The sequence below is a fragment of the Erinaceus europaeus genome, chromosome 2, assembly GCF_950295315.1.
Source record: "Erinaceus europaeus chromosome 2, mEriEur2.1, whole genome shotgun sequence".
Lineage (NCBI taxonomy): Eukaryota > Metazoa > Chordata > Mammalia > Eulipotyphla > Erinaceidae > Erinaceus > Erinaceus europaeus.
This window is the reverse complement of record NC_080163.1, coordinates 166,781,655-166,799,732: the sequence shown is the minus strand read 5'-3', so window position 1 is coordinate 166,799,732 and position 18,078 is coordinate 166,781,655. Positions and strand designations below refer to the sequence as shown.

Sequence of the window (18,078 nt, the reverse complement as noted above, 5' to 3'; positions counted from 1 at the left end):
GTCTATTCTTTTCCACTCTTTTTTATTTTTATTTATTTTTCCTTTTTGTTGCCCTTGTTGCTTAACATTGTGTGGTGATTAATGTTGTTGTTGGATAGGACAGAGAGAAATGGAGAGAAGAGGGGAAGACAGAAGGGGGAGAAAAAGACAGACACCTGCAGACCTGCTTCACCACCTGTGAAGGGACTCCCGGGCAGGTGGGGAGCCAGGGGCTAGAACCGCGATCTTTCCTCTGGTCCATGAGCTTTGCGCCATGTGCGCTTAACCCACTGTGCCACTGCCTGACTCCAACTGTCTCCATCTCTTAACACTTTTTAAATAAGATTATAATATAGTCCTAGCTTCGGTAGTACATATACTAAAACTGGCATGATAACAGAGAAGATTAGCATGGCCCCTGCTCAAGGATTACACACAGATTCATGAGGCATACCATATTTTTTCAAAAAAAGATTATAAAATATATGTACACACATATAAATAATTATAATCTTTTTAAGAGCAAGTTAATGTAACCTGGGAGGTGGTTCAGTGGCAAGAGATCTAGATTTATATGTGTGGGATCCCAGGTCTGTCTGAACTCTGGTTCTACATATGCTGAAGCTCTTTTAAAAGATTAATCAGTGAGGGAAAAAGGGAGGAGAGAGAGAGAGAGAGGAAAAACACTATAGCATCAGTCTGGAACATGTGATGCTGGAGGTAGAATTCAGGACCTCATGCTTGAGTCCAAAACTCCAACCACTGTACCAGCCTCCAGGGCTGCAGATTGGCTTTTTTGAACAAAATCATGGTAATATTGTTCTCTTAACTGTTAATCTTTTAAGCAATACAAAGTCATTTTAAAATTTTTTCTCAAATATTGTGCCTGGGAATCAATCCCACCCAGAACCTTGCACCTGCATGGGACAACTGAGAAGCCTCCTTGCCAGTCTCCATTCTGTATCCTTTAAGAGACATGCAAAGCACTGCTCCTCTATGCACTGAGTCCCGCCCATTGCCTGCCTGTGGTGTGCACTTAGAGTGTGGAGGATCAGAAATAACTTGAATGTTTAGGCTCTCTGTGTCTGTGCCAGAAGGGGTTTGCTAAGAAGTAGTGGTTTGGAAATGTGAATTCCTAGCTTCAAGTCTACCTACTGATGCTCCTCTACAATCTGAGACCATCGCAGGCAAGGGATAAATATATTATTTGCGCTGTCAGTTACACTACTGCAGGCTAAAATAAGGGTAGGGAAAGTGGAACGGCCAAAAGTAGGGAAAACTAAGATATCTAAATCAAAGTGACTTGTGACAGTTATTATAATGCTTACTGTTATGCAGCCCACTTTTCCAAAAATGCTACAAGGTTTACTGCAAATAACTCAAAAACATGGCTATTTTGCGCTTCCAACCCCAAAATTCTCTTTCAACCACATTCAGGTTTTACTTTAGTTTTTAAAGATTTATTTATTAGTGAGAGAATTAGGGGAGAGGAAGAAGGAGAACCGCAGCATCACTCTGACACATCTGATGCCAGAGATCAATCTTGAGACCTCACACATAAGAACCCCAAAGCTTTATCCACTGCACAACCTCCCAGACAGTGGCAGCCTTTATTTTTTTATAATTTAAAATATTATGCTACTTTGCTTACTTAAGAGGCAAAAGATTTATACAATCTGAAGAGAACAAGAGTATACTTTGCTTATTTAAATGATACATACAATTTAGTAGAACTTATACATTTGAATAAAACTACATACATATGTAATTCAAAATCTAGGAAATAGAGAAAAATGAAGTGGGGGAAAAACCCTTTCCTGACCCTCGACCTTAGATTCTCTCAGAAAATATTACGGTGTTTTTAAATGAATTAATTTATTTTTCCTTTTTAGTTGCCCTTGTTTAACATTGTTGTAGTTATTGATGTTGTTGTTGTTGGATAGGACAGAGAGAAACGGAAATAGCAGGGGAAGACAGAGGGGGAGAGAAAGACAGATACCTGAAGACCTGCTTCACTGCTTGTGAAGTGACTTTCATGCAGGTGGGGAGCTGGGGCCAGAACCAGGTTCCTTCTGCTGGTCCTTGCACTTTGCAGTATGGTTTTGGCAGAGCTATTTATTTCTGAACCCACAAGGAGTTGTAATAAAATTTTGTAATAATATGTTTTATTTTAAAACTTGAAAGTATCTTAATTTCCATAAAAAAATTCATAAAAATGACCTTTAAACCAATTTTCTCTTTAGACAGTTATGATACAAATCCTGAATAGAAATAGCTTGAGGAAGAAATTTGAGTTAACACATTAGTAAACTTTCTGGAGAACGGACTGATGAGGGTAAAATAGAGTTTTTAAATTATTTGAATTTCATGAATTACAGAAGGGGGTTGAGGGGCACAGAAGCAGCACTCTAGCATATGCAGTGATTGGGATTGGACTCAGGACCTAAAATTTAGAAGCTCTAATTTCTTCCATGGTGCAACCTACCCATCTTCAGAGATAGTTTTGTTTTGTCCTAAAGATCTTATTTATTCATTAATGAGAGAGAGAGGAGCAGGGAGGATCAGCACGTTACTCTGGTATATGTGGCACTGGGGATTGAACTTGGGACCTCATGCCTGAGAATCCTGTACTTTATCCACTCTGCCTCCTTCTCCCAGACCACTCATAATTTGGCTTTGATTGGAATTGGAACTACTGAAGAAGCACTTTTGGGGGCTGGGTGGTAGTGCAGCTAGCTGGCTAAGCGCACATGGCACAAAGCTCAAGGATAGGGGTTGGGATCCCATTTTGAGCTCCCGACCTGCAGGGATGTCACTTCACAAGTGGTGAAGCAGGTCTTCAGGTGTCTGTCTTTCTCTCCCACTCATTGTCTCCCCCCCACCCTAAATTTCTCTGTCCTATCCAGCAACAATGATAAACAAAAAGAACAACAAAAGGCGGGGGGGGGGGGTGATGGCCTGCAGGAGCAGTGGATTTGTAGTGCAGGAAGAAAAAAAAAAAGAAAAAGAAACACTCTTACTCCATAAGTAAACCTGAGATAACAAGAGTCTTAAACAATTAAATTCCTTCCACTCTTGCTCTTTGTCAATTGTATGTGCCTGACATTCAGAAATAGAAATCCTTAGAAAAGAATTTGCGGTGCCTTTTCCATTGTAGTAAAGATAGTAATTATATTAAAATGTGAATTCCTTTCTATCTCTGCACAGGTTGGAACAAGAACCCAGTCAGAAAGAATCCAGACCTACAATTTCACCCAGAATAGTGTCACTGACCACAGGGTAGGATATGAAGTCCATGATATTAAGGTAATATTACTGAATGTGCTTACTGTATCTTTGATTTATTAAGGAATCAAATTTTGGGGCCTGGTTTATTAAGGAATCAAATTTGGGGGCCTGGTTTATTAAGGAATTTGGGGGCCTGGTTTATTAAGGAATCAAATTTGGGGGCTCTAGCCGGTATCCTTAGGCTGATCCTTGTGCTTTGCACCACCTGTGCTTAACCCACTGCGCTACAGCCCAACCCTTGTTAATATTCTATTATCTTCCTTTCCTTCTTGGCTTGGTCCCTTTATCTTGCTTGTAAATCTGTCATCTGAACTGAGAAGGTTGAAAGAGGAGGGGAGGGGGCCCACTGAGGTGGAAGGATCCAGGGCCACATGTATGCCCTGCCCACTTCACTCCCAGGTCAGACTGGCTTCCTCTGCCCCCTGGAGCCTGTCTGTGCATGTGTGTGTGTGTGTATGTGTGGGGTGTTTACAAGTGTTTCCTGATGCTAAAACAGTCTCCTTGGAGTGTGACTGCTAACTGCTTTTTGGCAAGATACTATTTTAAATAGTCCTGGGGTCCTTATTGTGGTACACCTGGTTGAGCACACATGTTACAGTGCACAAGGATCCAAGTTCAAGCCCCTGGCCCCCATCTGCAAGGGGAAAACTTTTTGAGTGGTGAAGCCATGTTGCAGGTGTCTCTGTCTCTTTCCCTATCACCTACCTTCCCTCTGAATTTATGGCTGTTTCTATCCATTAAATAAAGATAATAATAGAAAAATTAATTTACATGACAGAAGTCTACATCAAATTGGCATTTGAAGTAAGAAAGCTCTTTTTTGAGGTCCCCTGTTACAGAGCACATGAGTGGAAATAAACTGCTTCTGGAAAGCCTGTTTTTAGTAGCTTAACTTTTTCCTTTCTTTAATTTTCTTTTCTTTTTAAACTATCTTTATTTATTGGTAGAGACAGCCAGAACGTGAGATGTGATGGAAGGGGGAGAGAGAGGGAGGGAGAGACAGAGACACTTGCAGCCCTGCTTAGTCACTTTTGAAGCTTTCCTCCTGCAGTGAGGATCAGGGGCTTGAATCCAGGTCCCTCTCCATTGTTGTGTGTTTAACCAAGTATACCAGTGCCTGACTCCCCCCTTTTTTCTCTTGGCTATTCTTTCTTTGTTTATTTTTCCTTTCTTTCTTTTTTTTTTTTTTTTGCTTTTGGGCTTATCACCAGGTTTCAGGGCCAGCACTATGAATCCACTGGTGCTGGCAGCCATATATTTATTGATTCATTTATTTATTTATTTTGGCTAAGACAGACAGAAACTGAGAGGGGATGGGGTATATAGAGAGGGATAGAGACCTGTTTCTCTGCTTGTGAAGTGTCCTTCTGCAGGTGAGGAGCCAGGGCCTCCAACCAAGATCCTTGCATGGGTCTTTGTGCTTTTATACTATGTGCACTAAACCCAGTGAACCCCCACCTACCCCACCCTCCCATTTGCATTCCTTTATAGGTGAGAGGAAATACAAAATAAGAGGCAAAATCTTCACCCAGCGCACTTTGTTTAGGGCAAAAGAAACTCTGCAAATGACTCCCCTCAGCTTAGAGGGAGAGGGGAGTTTCTCTGCATGTGATGCCTCTTTTTTTTTAATTATCTATGTCTGGATTGACTGATTGATTAGACATAAACAGAGAAATTGATAAGGGAGGAGCATATAGAAAGGGAAATAGATAGAGACACCTGTAGCTATATTTCACCACTTGTGAGTTTTCCCCCTGCAGGTAGGGGGCCAGGGGCTTGAACCCAGGTCCTTGTGCACTATGATGTATGCACTTAACCAGGTGCACCACCACCTGCCCCCATTTTTTTGCTTTTAAAGAAGTTTCCACTGATTTTTTTTGCATACAACTCTCTATATATGCTATTCTTTTTTAAAGGTTTATTTATAAAATGGAAACATTGACAAGGCCATAGGATAAGAGGGGTATAATTCCCACCACCAGAACTCAGTATCCCATCCCCTCCCAATGGCTTTCCTATTCTTTAACTCTCTGGGAGTATGGACTCAGGGACATTATGGTGTGCAGAGGTAGAAGGTCTGGCTTCTGTAACTGCTTCCATGCTGAACATGGTTGTTTACAGGTGGATCCATACTCTCAGTCTGTCTTTCTCTTTCCCTAGTGGGGCAGAGCTCTGGGGAAGTGGGGCTCCAGGACACATTGGTGGAGTCTTCTGTCCAGGGAAGTCCAGTAGGCATCTTGGTAGCATCTGAAACCTGGTGGCTAAAAAAAGAGTTGACATATAAAGCCAAACAAATTGTTGACCAATCATGAACCTAAAGGCTGGAATATTACAGATGAAGATTTGGGGTCTCTGTTTTGAAGATAGCTAGTAAGCCTATTTTAAAAATGTTATATTCCAAAGGGATATATATTCCAAAGGGATATTATATTCCAAGGGATATATATTCCAAAGGTATATTATATTACTACTGCTTTGTTCTTCTTTCAGCCAGTCTCATCATGCAGGTAGCAGGGATGGGTCTGGGCAAAGCCCTATTTCTTTTTCTGGCTCTGAGATTTTGAACTTTACATCCTGTCTCTAGATTTTATTCAAACTTAAGTCTGTCTCTAAACCCTAACACCATCAACACAAAAGGAGTTGAGTTAGATTCTTAAAATTTATTTTGGATTTGAGTCCCCACCACACCTGTAGAGGAAAAGCTTTGTGAATGGTGAAGCAGTGCTGCAGGTCTCTCTCTCTCTCTCTTCTCCCTCTTTACTTCCCCTTTCCCTTTTGATTTCTGCTGTTACTATCCAATAAATAAAGATAATAAAAATATTTTTTAATTTTTAAAATATTTATTTTCCCTTTTGTTGCCCTTGTTATTTTATTGTTGTAGTTATTATTGTTCTTATTGATGTCCTTGTAGTTGGATAGGACAGAGAGAAATGGAGAGAGGAGGAGAAAACAGAGAGGGGGAGAGAAAGATAGACACCTGCAGACCTGCTTCACTGCCTGTGAAGCAAACCCTCTGCAGTTTGAGAGCCGGTGTACTTAACCCACTGTGCTACCTCCTGACTTTGCTTAGATTATTTTTAAGGAATTTGTATTTACAATTAAATTTTGATTTGATAGAACAAGGCAATTCATACAAGGAAGGGAGATAATGGAGAGAGAGAAACACCTACAGCTCTGCTTGCTTGTCAAGCTTAACCCCACCCCCTAGCAGGTAGGCACTGGGGCCTTGAACCTGGGTTCTTAGTCATGGTTATGCGCATGCTCAACTGAGATCACCACCACCTGTGCCTATTTTAAAATTATTAAAGAATTTCTTAAGAATCCCTCAACACTTTATCTGTACTATTCCAGCTTAGGTCCATGATTGGTCAACAATTTGTTCGGCTTTGTATGTTAACTCTTTTCAACCACCAGGTTCCAGATGCTAGCATAATGCTGACCAGACTTCCCTGGACAGACAACACCACCAATGTGTCCTGGGGCTCTGCTTCCCCAGAGCCCTTGCCCACTAGGACAAGGGAGAGACAGGCTGGGAGTATGGATCAACCAGTCACCGCCCATGTTCAGCGGGGAAGCAATTGCAGAAGCCAGACCTTCCGTCTTCTGCATCCCACAATGACCTTGGGTCCATACTCCCAGGGTTAAAAAACAATAAAGCTATCAGGGGAGGGGATGGGATACAGAGTTCTGGTGGTGGGAATTGTGTGGAGTTGTACCCCTCTTTTTTTAAAAAATATTTTATTTATTTATTCCCTTTTGTTGTCCTTGTTGATTTATTGTTGTAGTTATTATTGTTGTCGTCGTTGTTGGAAGTTGTACCCCTCTTATCCTATGGTTTACTCAATGTTTCCTTTTTATAAATAAAACATTTAAAAAAAAGGGAGTTCGGAGGTAGCGCAGCGGGTTTAGCGCAGGTCGCACAGCCTAAGGATCCTGGTTCGAGACCCCAGCTCCCCATCTGCAGGGGCCTGGCCTCACAGTAGGTGAAGCAGGTCTGCAGGTGTCTATCTTTCTCTCCCCCTGTCTTCCCTTCTTCTCTTCTTCTCTTTGTCCCAGCTGCGTCCAGCGCAGCGCCATGGAGCCCTGCGGCCCGCGCCCTGAGGCCCCGTCGCGTGGGGCGTCGCGTCCCGTCACACCCACGCGCATTGCGTTGCGACACGTCACGTCAGCCCCACGCAGCATTGCATCGCCTAACGTCACCCCCACGCCGCATTGCGTTGAGTTGCGTTGCACCCATAGGTCCCAGCGCTGGTGCCCGGGTCCGCGACTTGAGCGCCAGGCCACGACTGTGCAGAGGCTCCCGGCGTGGAAGTACTGCTGCGGAGTCACGACGGTGCTGTGCTGGACAGCAGCGGCCATGTCCATCGTGCTCGGGCCATCTACTGCCATTCCTCCAATTCCAAGTAAGTGGCCCCCAGTGCCAGGTGCCAGGTGCCACCCGTCCTGGAAGGCTCGGGTGTCGCGCCCGCCCAGGAAGGTGCTGGTTGGGGGGAGGGGCGAAGTCGGGGTACAGCCACAGAGGCGCCAGCGCCACTGGACAGACACCATACCCCGGGCCAGGCACAGCCCGAAGAGGTGGCTGCGCCCCCCCCCCAACCCCCAGGACCCAGCGGCCTTGAGCAGGGCGGTCCCCGGATAAGGGCCATGCGCACCCCCGGCAGGGGCGCACCCGGGGGAGGTGTGCGCGAGCCCCCAGACCCCACACCCCGGACAGGGACACCCTGGAAGGGTGGCTGCGTGCCCCAGATCCCGCTGTTTTCGGCTTCCAGGAGCGCAAGCACAGGGACCCCACCGGAGAGTCTGGGCAGCCGGCCTTCCCTTTCCTTCCAGCCAGGAGAGGGATCCTGGGGTCCCAGGGCCTCGCCCAGCATGTCCATGCTTGCAGCTCCGAGCGCCCTGAGGGTGAGGACCCGCCCAGGCAGCTCGAGGCCAGGCAGTGCGCCTCCCGCCCACCCCAAACGCCTGGGCAGGAGGGGACCCCGGTGGAACCCACCAGCCTGCCTTGGCTTCGGGAGTGGCCAGGCCCAGAGAACTTTCCGCGCACCCGCCCATCCGAAATGTGCCCGCTGTCCTTCCTCAGTGTGGCCCACGACGAGGTCCTCGGGGGAAGGCTGTTTGGAATCCTGAACCTGGAGTTTGGCCTGGGGCAACATGGCGTGCCAGGCTCCCAGACTAAGGTGAAGGCCTGGGCGCGGGGTGTGGGTCCAGGTTGGGGGGGTCTCCTCACACTTCTAGAACTGGAGTGATTTCTCTGCCTCTGTCTCTCTCGGAAGAGACATGCATTTCAGAACTGTGCCCCATGCTGGCTGGCTGGAACCCCTGTTGAGCCGTTTGCCAGGCTGTGGATTGGGTCTGGGCTGAGGGTCTGGCACTTTGCAAACTGCTGGTCCAGGGAGGCCACTCCCAGCGCCCCCCCCACCCCCTACCCATTTCAGGAGGCCTGGGCCTGGCTGGGCTCCTTGTGCCATGGGGGGTGGGCGGGGGGCGCCTGGGGCTCTTGTGTCTGCGAGGACAGTCCTGGGGGGGACTGCAGTCCGCCTGCGCACAACAGGGCGGCCAGGGCACTGGCAGGTGGGAGCTGCAATAGGAGCTGGGCAGAGCCAGGCAGGAGCCAATCTTGGAGCTGGGTAGGAACCGGACAGGAACTGTGGTTTTAAAAAAAAAGGAAATTAAAAAAAAGAAAAAAATTGTTACTTACTAATACCAAAAAGAGAAGCAGAGCATGACTATGGCACATGCAATGCTGGGGATTGAATTCAGGACTTAATGCCTACAGATCCACTGCCCTAGCCATTTTGCAATTCTAGAGTATAAATAGGTTATTTTATTTTTTTTGTTGTTGTCACCAAAGTCTCATTGTCTCCCTTTCTTTTTTTTTTTCTTTTCTATTCTTATCCACTCTTTTTAAATTTTTATTTGTTTTTCCTTTTGGTTTCCCTTCTTGCTTAACATTGTTGTGGTTATTAATGTCATTGTTGTTGGATAGGACAGAGAGAAATGGAGAGAGGAGGGGAAGACAGAGGGGGAGAGAAAGACAGACACCTGCAGACCTGCTTCACCACCTTTAAAGGGACTCCCCTGCAGGTGGGGAGCCAGGAGCTCTAACCACGAACCGCGATCTTTCCTCCGGTCCTTGAGCTTTGCGCCATGTGCGCTTAACCCGCTGTGCCACCACCCGACTCCAACTGTCTCCATATCTTAACACTTTTTAAATAAGATTATAATATAGTCCTAGCTTTGGTAGTACATATACTGAAATTGGCATGATACAGATAAGATTAGCATGGCCCCTGCTCAAGGATTACACACAAATTCATGAAGTGTACCATATTTTTCAAAAAAAGTTTATAAAATATATGTACACATATAAATAATTAAAATCTTTTAAAGAGCCAGTTAATGCAAGCTGGGAGGTGGTTCAGTGGTAAGAGGACTGGTTTGCATGTGTGGGATCCTAGGTCTGTCTGAACCCTGTTTCTACTTATGCTGGAGCTCTTTTAAAAGATTTATTAATTAGTGAGGGAGAAAGGGAGGAGAAAGAGAGAGAGAGAGAGAGATAAAGAGAGAGAGAAAACACTGTAGCATCAGTCTGTAACATGTGATGCTGGTGGTAGAATTCAGGACCTCATGCTTGAGTCCAAAACTCCAACCATTGTGCCAGCCTCCAGGGCTGCAGATTGGCTTTTTTGAAAAAAATCATGGTAATATTGTTCTCTTAACTGTACATCTTTTAAGTAATACAAAGACTTTTTAAAAATTTTTCTCAAATATTGTGCCTGGGGATCAATCACACCCAGAACCTTGCACCTGCATGGGACAGCTGAGAAGCCTCCCTGCCAGTCTCCATTCTATATCCTTTAAGAGAGGGAGACATGCAAAGCACAGCTCCTCTATGCATGGAGTCCCTCCCATTGCCTGCCTGTGGTGTGCACTTGCAGTGTGGAGGATCAGACCCCCAGCCACATGCTACGTAAAGCATGTGCTTTACCCCCTGAGCCGCCTTCTGGTCCTGAGTTTGATTCCTGGCATTGCACGTACCATAATGATGCTCTCATTCTCTTTTATGAATAAAAAAGTTATGTTATGTATGTACTTGCATAACAATTCCCAGTTTTCCATGAAGCAATCTATGTATCTTTTTTTTGTTTGTTATTGGATAGCGACAGAGAGAAATTGAGAGAGAAGGGGGAGATAGAGAGGAATAGAGAGACAGAGAGACACCTGCAGACCTGCTTTACTACCTGTGAAGCGACTCCTCTGCAGGTGGGGAGCAGGGGGCTTGAACCAGGATCCTAAATGGTCCTTGCTCTTTGTGCCATGTGGGCTTAGCCCACTGTGCTACCTTCTGGCTCCCTTAGGTATCATTTCTAAAGCCTGTTAAATCTAAAATGTTCTTAATCTTTTGTAGTAATTTCCTGATTCATGTTTTCTTGTCTTAAACATCTTAGTTCTGTTTTAGTTTGCCTTGTGGGAAGTCCCATCTGTCTTTGGTCTTGGTAATTTTCCAGGGCTTGTAGTTGAATGCCAGCAAGAATGCTCCCAGATAAAAAACAAAGAAATTGCTCTGCATGTGCTTCGAGGTAGGCTTTACCAGAAGATTATAGAGAAAGACAGGTGTCAACAGCAAAATGCCAAAAGACTGCAGGTAATATATATATACATTTAAATGAAAGAAAGAAAGAAAGGTGGGGGTCAGGTGGTAGTGCAGGAGGTTGAGTGCAGGAGGTGCAAATCACAAGGACTGGTGTAAGGAACCTGGGTTGAGCCCCTGGCTCCCCACCTGCAGGGGGTCGATTCATAAATGCTGAAGCAGGTCTGCTGATGTCTTATCTTTCTCTCCCTCTCTCTATCTTCCCTTCCTCTCTCGATTTCTGTCTGTCCTATCCACAAACAATGACAGCAATAACAACAATAATAATAACCACAATAATTATAAAACAACAAGGGCAACAAAATGGAAAGGAAAAAAAAAGATTTATTTATTAATGAGAAGGAGTAAGGGAAGAACCAGAGCATCACTGTGACATATGCAATGCCAGAGATTAAACTGAGAACTTCATGCTTTAGAGTCCAATGTCTTATTCACTGTACCACCTCTCAGGACACTGCAGATAAAATTTATTTAGTAGAATCACTTAACAACTGTTCGAAGAGTCACTCTGCTCATGCCTTACATATGGGAGTCCCTGGGCTTGATTCCTGGCACCACTGAACGGCAACACAGATACAGCAAGCCAAGTTCAGTGGATAGTAGATCTGTGCTTAGGTCTCTATCTCAAAATTGTAAGCATTGAACTGAGAGGTAGCTTATTGGTAAATTGCATACTGCACATGGCAGGAGGCCCCAAGTTTGATCCCCAACATACAGAAGTTCTGAGTGGTGCTCTATCCATAAAAATAAATAAACGAAGGGGTCCAGAGCTTGCTCCCCAAGTAGAGTGCACATCACATCACCATGCTTGCAGACTTGGTGTTGAGCCCTAACACAACATGGGAGCACCAGGCATGATGGAGGGTACTGTGATGTTTCTCACATGCTCTTTCTCCCACTTTTTCTATTTCATTTTTTTTAATTTTTAAAGTCAATTTTCTTTTATATATATTAATATATTTATTTATTATTGGACCGAGACAGACAAATTGGGAGGAGAGGAGGAGTTAGAAAAGGAGAGAGACAGAGAAACACCTGCAGCCTTGCTTTACCACTTGTGAAGCTTCCCCTACCCCCTGCAGCTGGGGACCAGGGACTTGAACATGATTCCTTATGCACTGAAATTTCTGGGCTTAAACAGATGCACCACTGCTGGCCCCCTGTATATTTTATTCATTTATTATTTCCTGGATAGAAATTGAGAGGGAACAGAAGATGTAGAGGGGGAGACACAGAGAGACACCTGCAGCGCTGCCTTACCACTTGTGAAGCTTCTCCTCAGCTGGTTGTATCTTGGGCTTGAACCTTAGTCCTTGTGAATTGTAACATGTTCACTCCACTGGTTACATCACCTCCCGGACCCCATTTTTTTCATTTTAAATTTAAAAGGAGAAAACAACTGTTGGCAATAGTAGAATTATGTAGTATAAAACTGTTGTACTAAAATACATCGATATATGCATCTTTTTTTAAAGGTCATTTTGTGATTGCACATGTATAGTGTGAGAGGACCAGTGTTCAAGCCCTTGATCCCCAATTGCAGGCAGTAGCTTCACAAGCAGTGAAACACTATCTTAATGTGTCTCACTTTCTTTTTCCACTCTATCTCCCCTTTCCATCTCTATTTCTTTCTCTCTTACAAAACAAAAAGAAAAAAGACTTTTTAAAGGTTACTTTATATTAAAAATGTTATTTCATTATTCTTGACCAAGTAAAAATATCTCAGGACATATAGAAAATATACTCCATTGAGAATAAGAAATAACTTGAATGTTTAGGCTCTCTGTGTCTGTTCCAGAAGGGGTTTGCTAAGAAGTAATGGTTGGGAAATCCGAATTCCTAGCTTCAAGTCTACCTACTGATGCTCCTCTGCAATCTGAGACCATCGCAGGCAAGGGATTAATATATCATTTGCACTGTCACTTACACTACTGCAGGCTAAAACAAGGGTAGGGAAAGTGGAAAGGACAAAAGTAGGAAAAACTAAGATATCTAAATCAAAGTGACTAGTGACAGTTACTATAATGCTTACTGTTATGCAACCCACTTTTCCTAAAATGCTACAAGGTTTATTGCAAATAACTAAAAAATCTGGGTATTTTGAGCTTCCACATTCTCTTTCAACACCATTCAGATTTTACTTTTGTTTCTAAAGATTTATTTATTAATGAGAGAAATAGGGGAGAGGAAGAAGGAGACAGCATCACTCTGACACATCTGATGCCGGAGACCAAACTTGAGACCTCACACCTAAGAACTCCAAAGCTTAATCCACTGCACAACCTCCCAGACAGTGGCAGCCTTTATTTTTTTATAATTTAAGATATTATGATACTTTGCTTACTTAAGAGGCAAAATATTTATACAATCTGAAGAGAACAAGAGTATACATACTTTGCTTATTTAAATGATACATACACTTTAGTAGAACTTACACATTTGAATAAAACTACATACATATGTAATTCAAAATCTAGGAAATATCGAAAAATGTAGTGGGGGAAAAACCCTTTCTTGCCCCTTGACCTTAGACTCTATAAGTAGAAAATATTAGAGTATGGTTTTTTAAATGAATTAATTTATTTTCCCTTTTTAGTTGCCCTTGTTTAACATTGTTGTAGTTATTGATGTTGTTGTTGTTGGATAGGACAGATAGAAATGGAGAGAGGAGGGGAAGACAGAGGGGGAGAGAAAGACAGATACCTGCAGACCTGCTTCACTGCTTGTGAAGTACCTTTCCTGCAGGTGGGGAGCTTGGGGCCAGAACCAGGATCCTTCTGCTGGTCCTTGCGCTTTGCAGTATGGTCTTGGCAGAGCTATTTATTTCTGAACCCACAGGGAGTCGTAATAAATCTATGTAATAATATGTTTTATTTTAAAACTTGAAAGTATCTTAATTTCCATAAAAATTTCATAAAAATGACCTTTAAACCAATTTTCTCTTTAGAGAGTTATGATACAAATCCTGAATAGAAACAGCTTGAGAAAGAAGTTTGAGTTAACACATTAGTAAATTTGCGGAGAACGGACTGATGTGGGTAAAATATAGCTTTTTAATTATTTTTAATTTCATGAACTACAGAAAGGGGTAGAGGGGCACAGAAGCAGCGCTCTAGCATATGCAGTGCTTGGGATTGGACTCAGGACCTACAATTTAGAAACTCTAATTTCTTCCATGGTGCAACCTACCCATCTTCAGAGATATTTTTCTTTTGTTCTAAAGATCTTATTTATTCATTAATGAGAGAGAGAGGAGCAGGGAGAATCTGCACGTTACTCTGGTATATGTGGCACTGGGGATTGAACTTGGGACCTCATGCCTGAGAATCCTGTACTTTATCCACTCTGCCTCCTTCTCCCAGACCACTCATAATTTGGCTTTGATTGGAACTGGAACTACTGAAGAAGCACTCTTGGGGGCTGGGTGGTAGTGCAGCGGGTTAAGCACCCATGGCACAAAGCTTAAGGTTAGGGGTTGGGATCCTGGTTTGAGCTCCCCACCTGCAGGGATGTAACTCCACAAGCAGTGAAGCAGGTCTGCAGGTGTCTGTATTTCTCTCCTACTCCTTGTCTCCCCCCACCCTTAATTTCTCTGTCCTATCCAGCAACAATGATAAACAAAAAGAACAACAAAGGGCGAGGGGGGGGGATGGCCTCCAGGAGCAGTGGATTTGTAGTGCAGGAGGTAAAAGAAAAAGAAACACTCTTACTCCATAAGTAAACCTGATATAACAAGAGTCTTAAACAATTAAGTTCCTTCTACTCTTGCTCTTGTCAATTGTATGTGTCTGACCTTCAGAAATAGAAATCCTTAGAAGAAAATTTACAAGTGCCTTTTCCATTGTAGTAAAGATAGTGATTGTGTTAAAATGTGAATTCCTTTCTATCTCTGCACAGGAACAGGAGCCCAGTCAGAAAGAATTCGGACCTACAATTTTACCCAGAAGAGAGTCACTGACCACAGGGTAGGATATGAAGTCCAAGATATTAAGGTAATATTACTGAATGTGCTTGCTGTATCTTTGATTTATTAAGGAATCAAATTTCGGGGCCTGGTGGTAGCACAACAGGTTAAGCATACATGGTGCAAAGAAGCCACCTGGCAGCGGTCCCAGTTCATGCAGATACATGTGGTCCTGGTGATACTGCGGGGCCCATCCATGCTGGCTCTGGCACAGCTCAGTGGCCCCCATCTGTGCAGTACTTAGGGGCCGGGGAGCCCACAGTGGACCGCAGGACAGCAGCAAGGCCCCTGTGTCGCCCTAGTTACAACATCTTCACTGGAGTGACTGTCAGTATCACCTAGAGATGCCTGCTAGCCATATGCTGCTGGGCATTTCAGTGTTTGTTTCGCCTTTCTTTTTATTATTTTTTATATATTCTCTTTTGTTGCCCTTTTTTTTGTTGTTGGAATTATTAGTATTGATGTCATCCTTGTTAGACAGGACAGAGAAAAATTGAGAAAGGAGGTGAAGACAGATGGGGAGAGAAAGACAACTGTAGATCTGCCTCACTGCCTGTGAAGCAACTGCCCTTCAAGCAGGGAGCTGGGGGCTCGAACTGTGATCCTTCAGAAGGCCTTGCGTTTTTGCCCCACTTGGCTTAACTGGCTGCGCTACTGCTCAGTTCCCTTTTTCCCCGCTTTTTTAAAAAAATTATTTATTTATTCCCTTTTGTTGCCCTTGTTTTATTGTTGTTAAGATTTAATTTTTTAATATCTATTTATTCGGTTTTGTTGCCTTTTTTTTGTTGTTGTTGTAGTTATTGTTGTTTTGTTGGGTGGGACAGAGAGAAATGGAGAGAGGAGGGGAAGACAGAGAGGGGGAGAGAAAGATAGACACCTGCAGACCTGCTTCACTGCCTGTGAAGCGACTCCCCTGCAGGTGGGGAGCTGGGGACTGAAGCCGGGATCCACATGGTGATCCTTCTGCTTGCGCACTTCTGCTTAACCTGCTGCACTACCAACCAAATCCCCTGTTGTAGTTGTTGTTGTTACTGATGCCATCATTGTTGGATAGGACAGACAGAAATGAGGAGAGGAGGGGGTCAGGCGGTGGCGCAGTGGGTTAAGCGCAGGTGGCGCAAAGCGTAGGGACTGGCGTAAGTATCCTGGTTCGAGCCCCCGGCCCCCCACCTGCAGGGGAGTCGCTTCACAGGCGGTGTTGTAGGTCTGCAGGTGTCTATCCTTCTCTCCCCCTCTCTCTGTCTTCCCCTCCTCTCTCCATTTCTCTCTGTCCTATCCAAGAACAAAGCAATGTCAACAATGGCAATAATAACCGCAATGAGGCTGCAACAACTAGGGCAACAAAAAGGGCAAAAATGGCCTCCAGGAGCGGTGGATTCATGGTACAGGCACTGAGCACAGCAATAACCATGGAGGAAAAAAAAAATGAGGAGAGGAGGGGAAGACAGAGAGGGGAGAGAAACATAGACACCTACAGACCTGCTTCACTGCTTGTGAAGCAACTCCCCTACAGGTGGGAAGCCAGGGACTCCAACCTGGATCATTACCCCCATCCTTGCACTTTGAGCCATGGGCGCATAATCAGCTGCACTACCACCCAAGTCTCCTCTTTTCCCTTTCTATATGCACTGAGTATGTGCTTGTCTCTGAAGGTCATGTATACCCTATGAGTTTTAGTCTTTTTTTTTTTTTTTACCTCCATAGTTATCATTGGGCTTGGTGGCAGCACTAGGAATCCACTGCTCCTGGAGGCTATTTTTACCATTTCATTGCCCTTGTTGTTGTTGTTGTTGCTATACCTGTTGTTGTTGGACAGGACAGAGAGAAACTGAGAGAGGACAGGAAGACAGAGAGGGGGAGAGAAAGACAGACACCTGCAGACCTACTTCACTGCTAGTGAAGCGACCTCCCCCACACACATAAGGAAGTGGGGGCTCAAACTGGGATCTTTATGCCCATCCTGGTGCTTTGAGCCATGTGTGCTTCTCCCGCTGTGTACGGCCCAGCCCCCGGTATTTGCCTTTAATGACTTTGGTGTACCTTACTAATAATGAGACTATTTCTCATATAGACTCAGAATAATACTTTGATCGGACTTTTCAGGAAGCATTTCTTTAGATCATGTTCAGAGTTATATTTCTCTTTTTAAATATTTTTCATGACATGCCCGATTTTATATATATGGAGACAGAGATAGAGGCAAAGGCAGGGACTGAGAGACAGAGAGACAGCATCCCAGCATATACAGAACCTATCTGGCTGGAATGATCACCTAGTCTGGCACTCTCTCCGTCTCAGGAGATGTTCTCATCCCTACTCCCAGCCTGTCCTGGGACCCTCTTCCTAGTAATTGCTACCTCTGCATTTTTCCTAGTTAACATTAATTTTTGGTCATTTGAGAGTTGGTCTCTATTCTTGAATGTTGCTCACACTTTCAAGGTGTTTCCCTACTCCCCCCTACATTAAGGAACACTTTAACTGCTATGTGGATACAATATATTTCCTTGCAAGGGAGTATTTGAAACTATGATCTGTATTTAAAGTTGATTTACAAAGTGCTGAGTTTGCTAGAATATATATCTGTCATTTACAAGGAAACAGTCACTGTGCAAGAAGAAATACAGTGTTGACAGTAGTGTTTCAAATATATAGTGTTCTTATGCACTCAGTCCAAGAGTTACTGAAATCAACAATGTTTACTCTCAAACTGTAGTCAAGTCTGTGGAGCTAAGAGAATTTACATTTTTACTTGATTCATTTTTTGTGAACCTTTGGGAAGCTAAAGGCAAGTTTTCTTCAAGTAGATCCTGTGAAAAGTGGGTTGTAACCCCAGTTTTTTAAAAATTATTATTCAAGGTTGCACAGCATCAGATGTGTCTGACTTCTAAGGAAAATGAGACCCCAGACACATTGATGGGTGAGTGTCAAAATATTTAAGTTGGGATGGTTGGATTTAAAATAGCAGTTCAAAACTCTCTCAATAGCAGCTGTTTAGTATTAAGCTTAATTGTCTTCACAGATTTCATCCATCCTGACCAGCCCTTACTGTGGCACAAAACTCAGACCTGCCTTGCTAAAAGTTTTCTTTAGTACACTAAAGAATATACTGATTTGTACATCTGGGGAACAATATAGTTGCTGGGTCTTTCTATTTGTTTTGTCATCTCAATGTAATTTGTTTTAGGTAAAATACTTA

At 43.8% G+C, this 18,078-nt stretch overlaps 2 non-coding genes across 2 annotated transcripts; both read left to right on the top strand.

Moving 5' to 3' along the window:
- Window positions 1–334: 334 nt before the first annotated feature.
- On the top strand, window positions 335–442 carry LOC132537247 (U6 spliceosomal RNA). Its single transcript, XR_009548708.1, has one exon. It is a non-coding gene; the product is annotated as a U6 spliceosomal RNA (small nuclear RNA).
- Window positions 443–9,495: 9,053 nt separating this feature from the next.
- Window positions 9,496–9,602, top strand: LOC132537236 (U6 spliceosomal RNA). Its single transcript, XR_009548697.1, has one exon. It is a non-coding gene; the product is annotated as a U6 spliceosomal RNA (small nuclear RNA).
- Window positions 9,603–18,078: the final 8,476 nt, after the last annotated feature.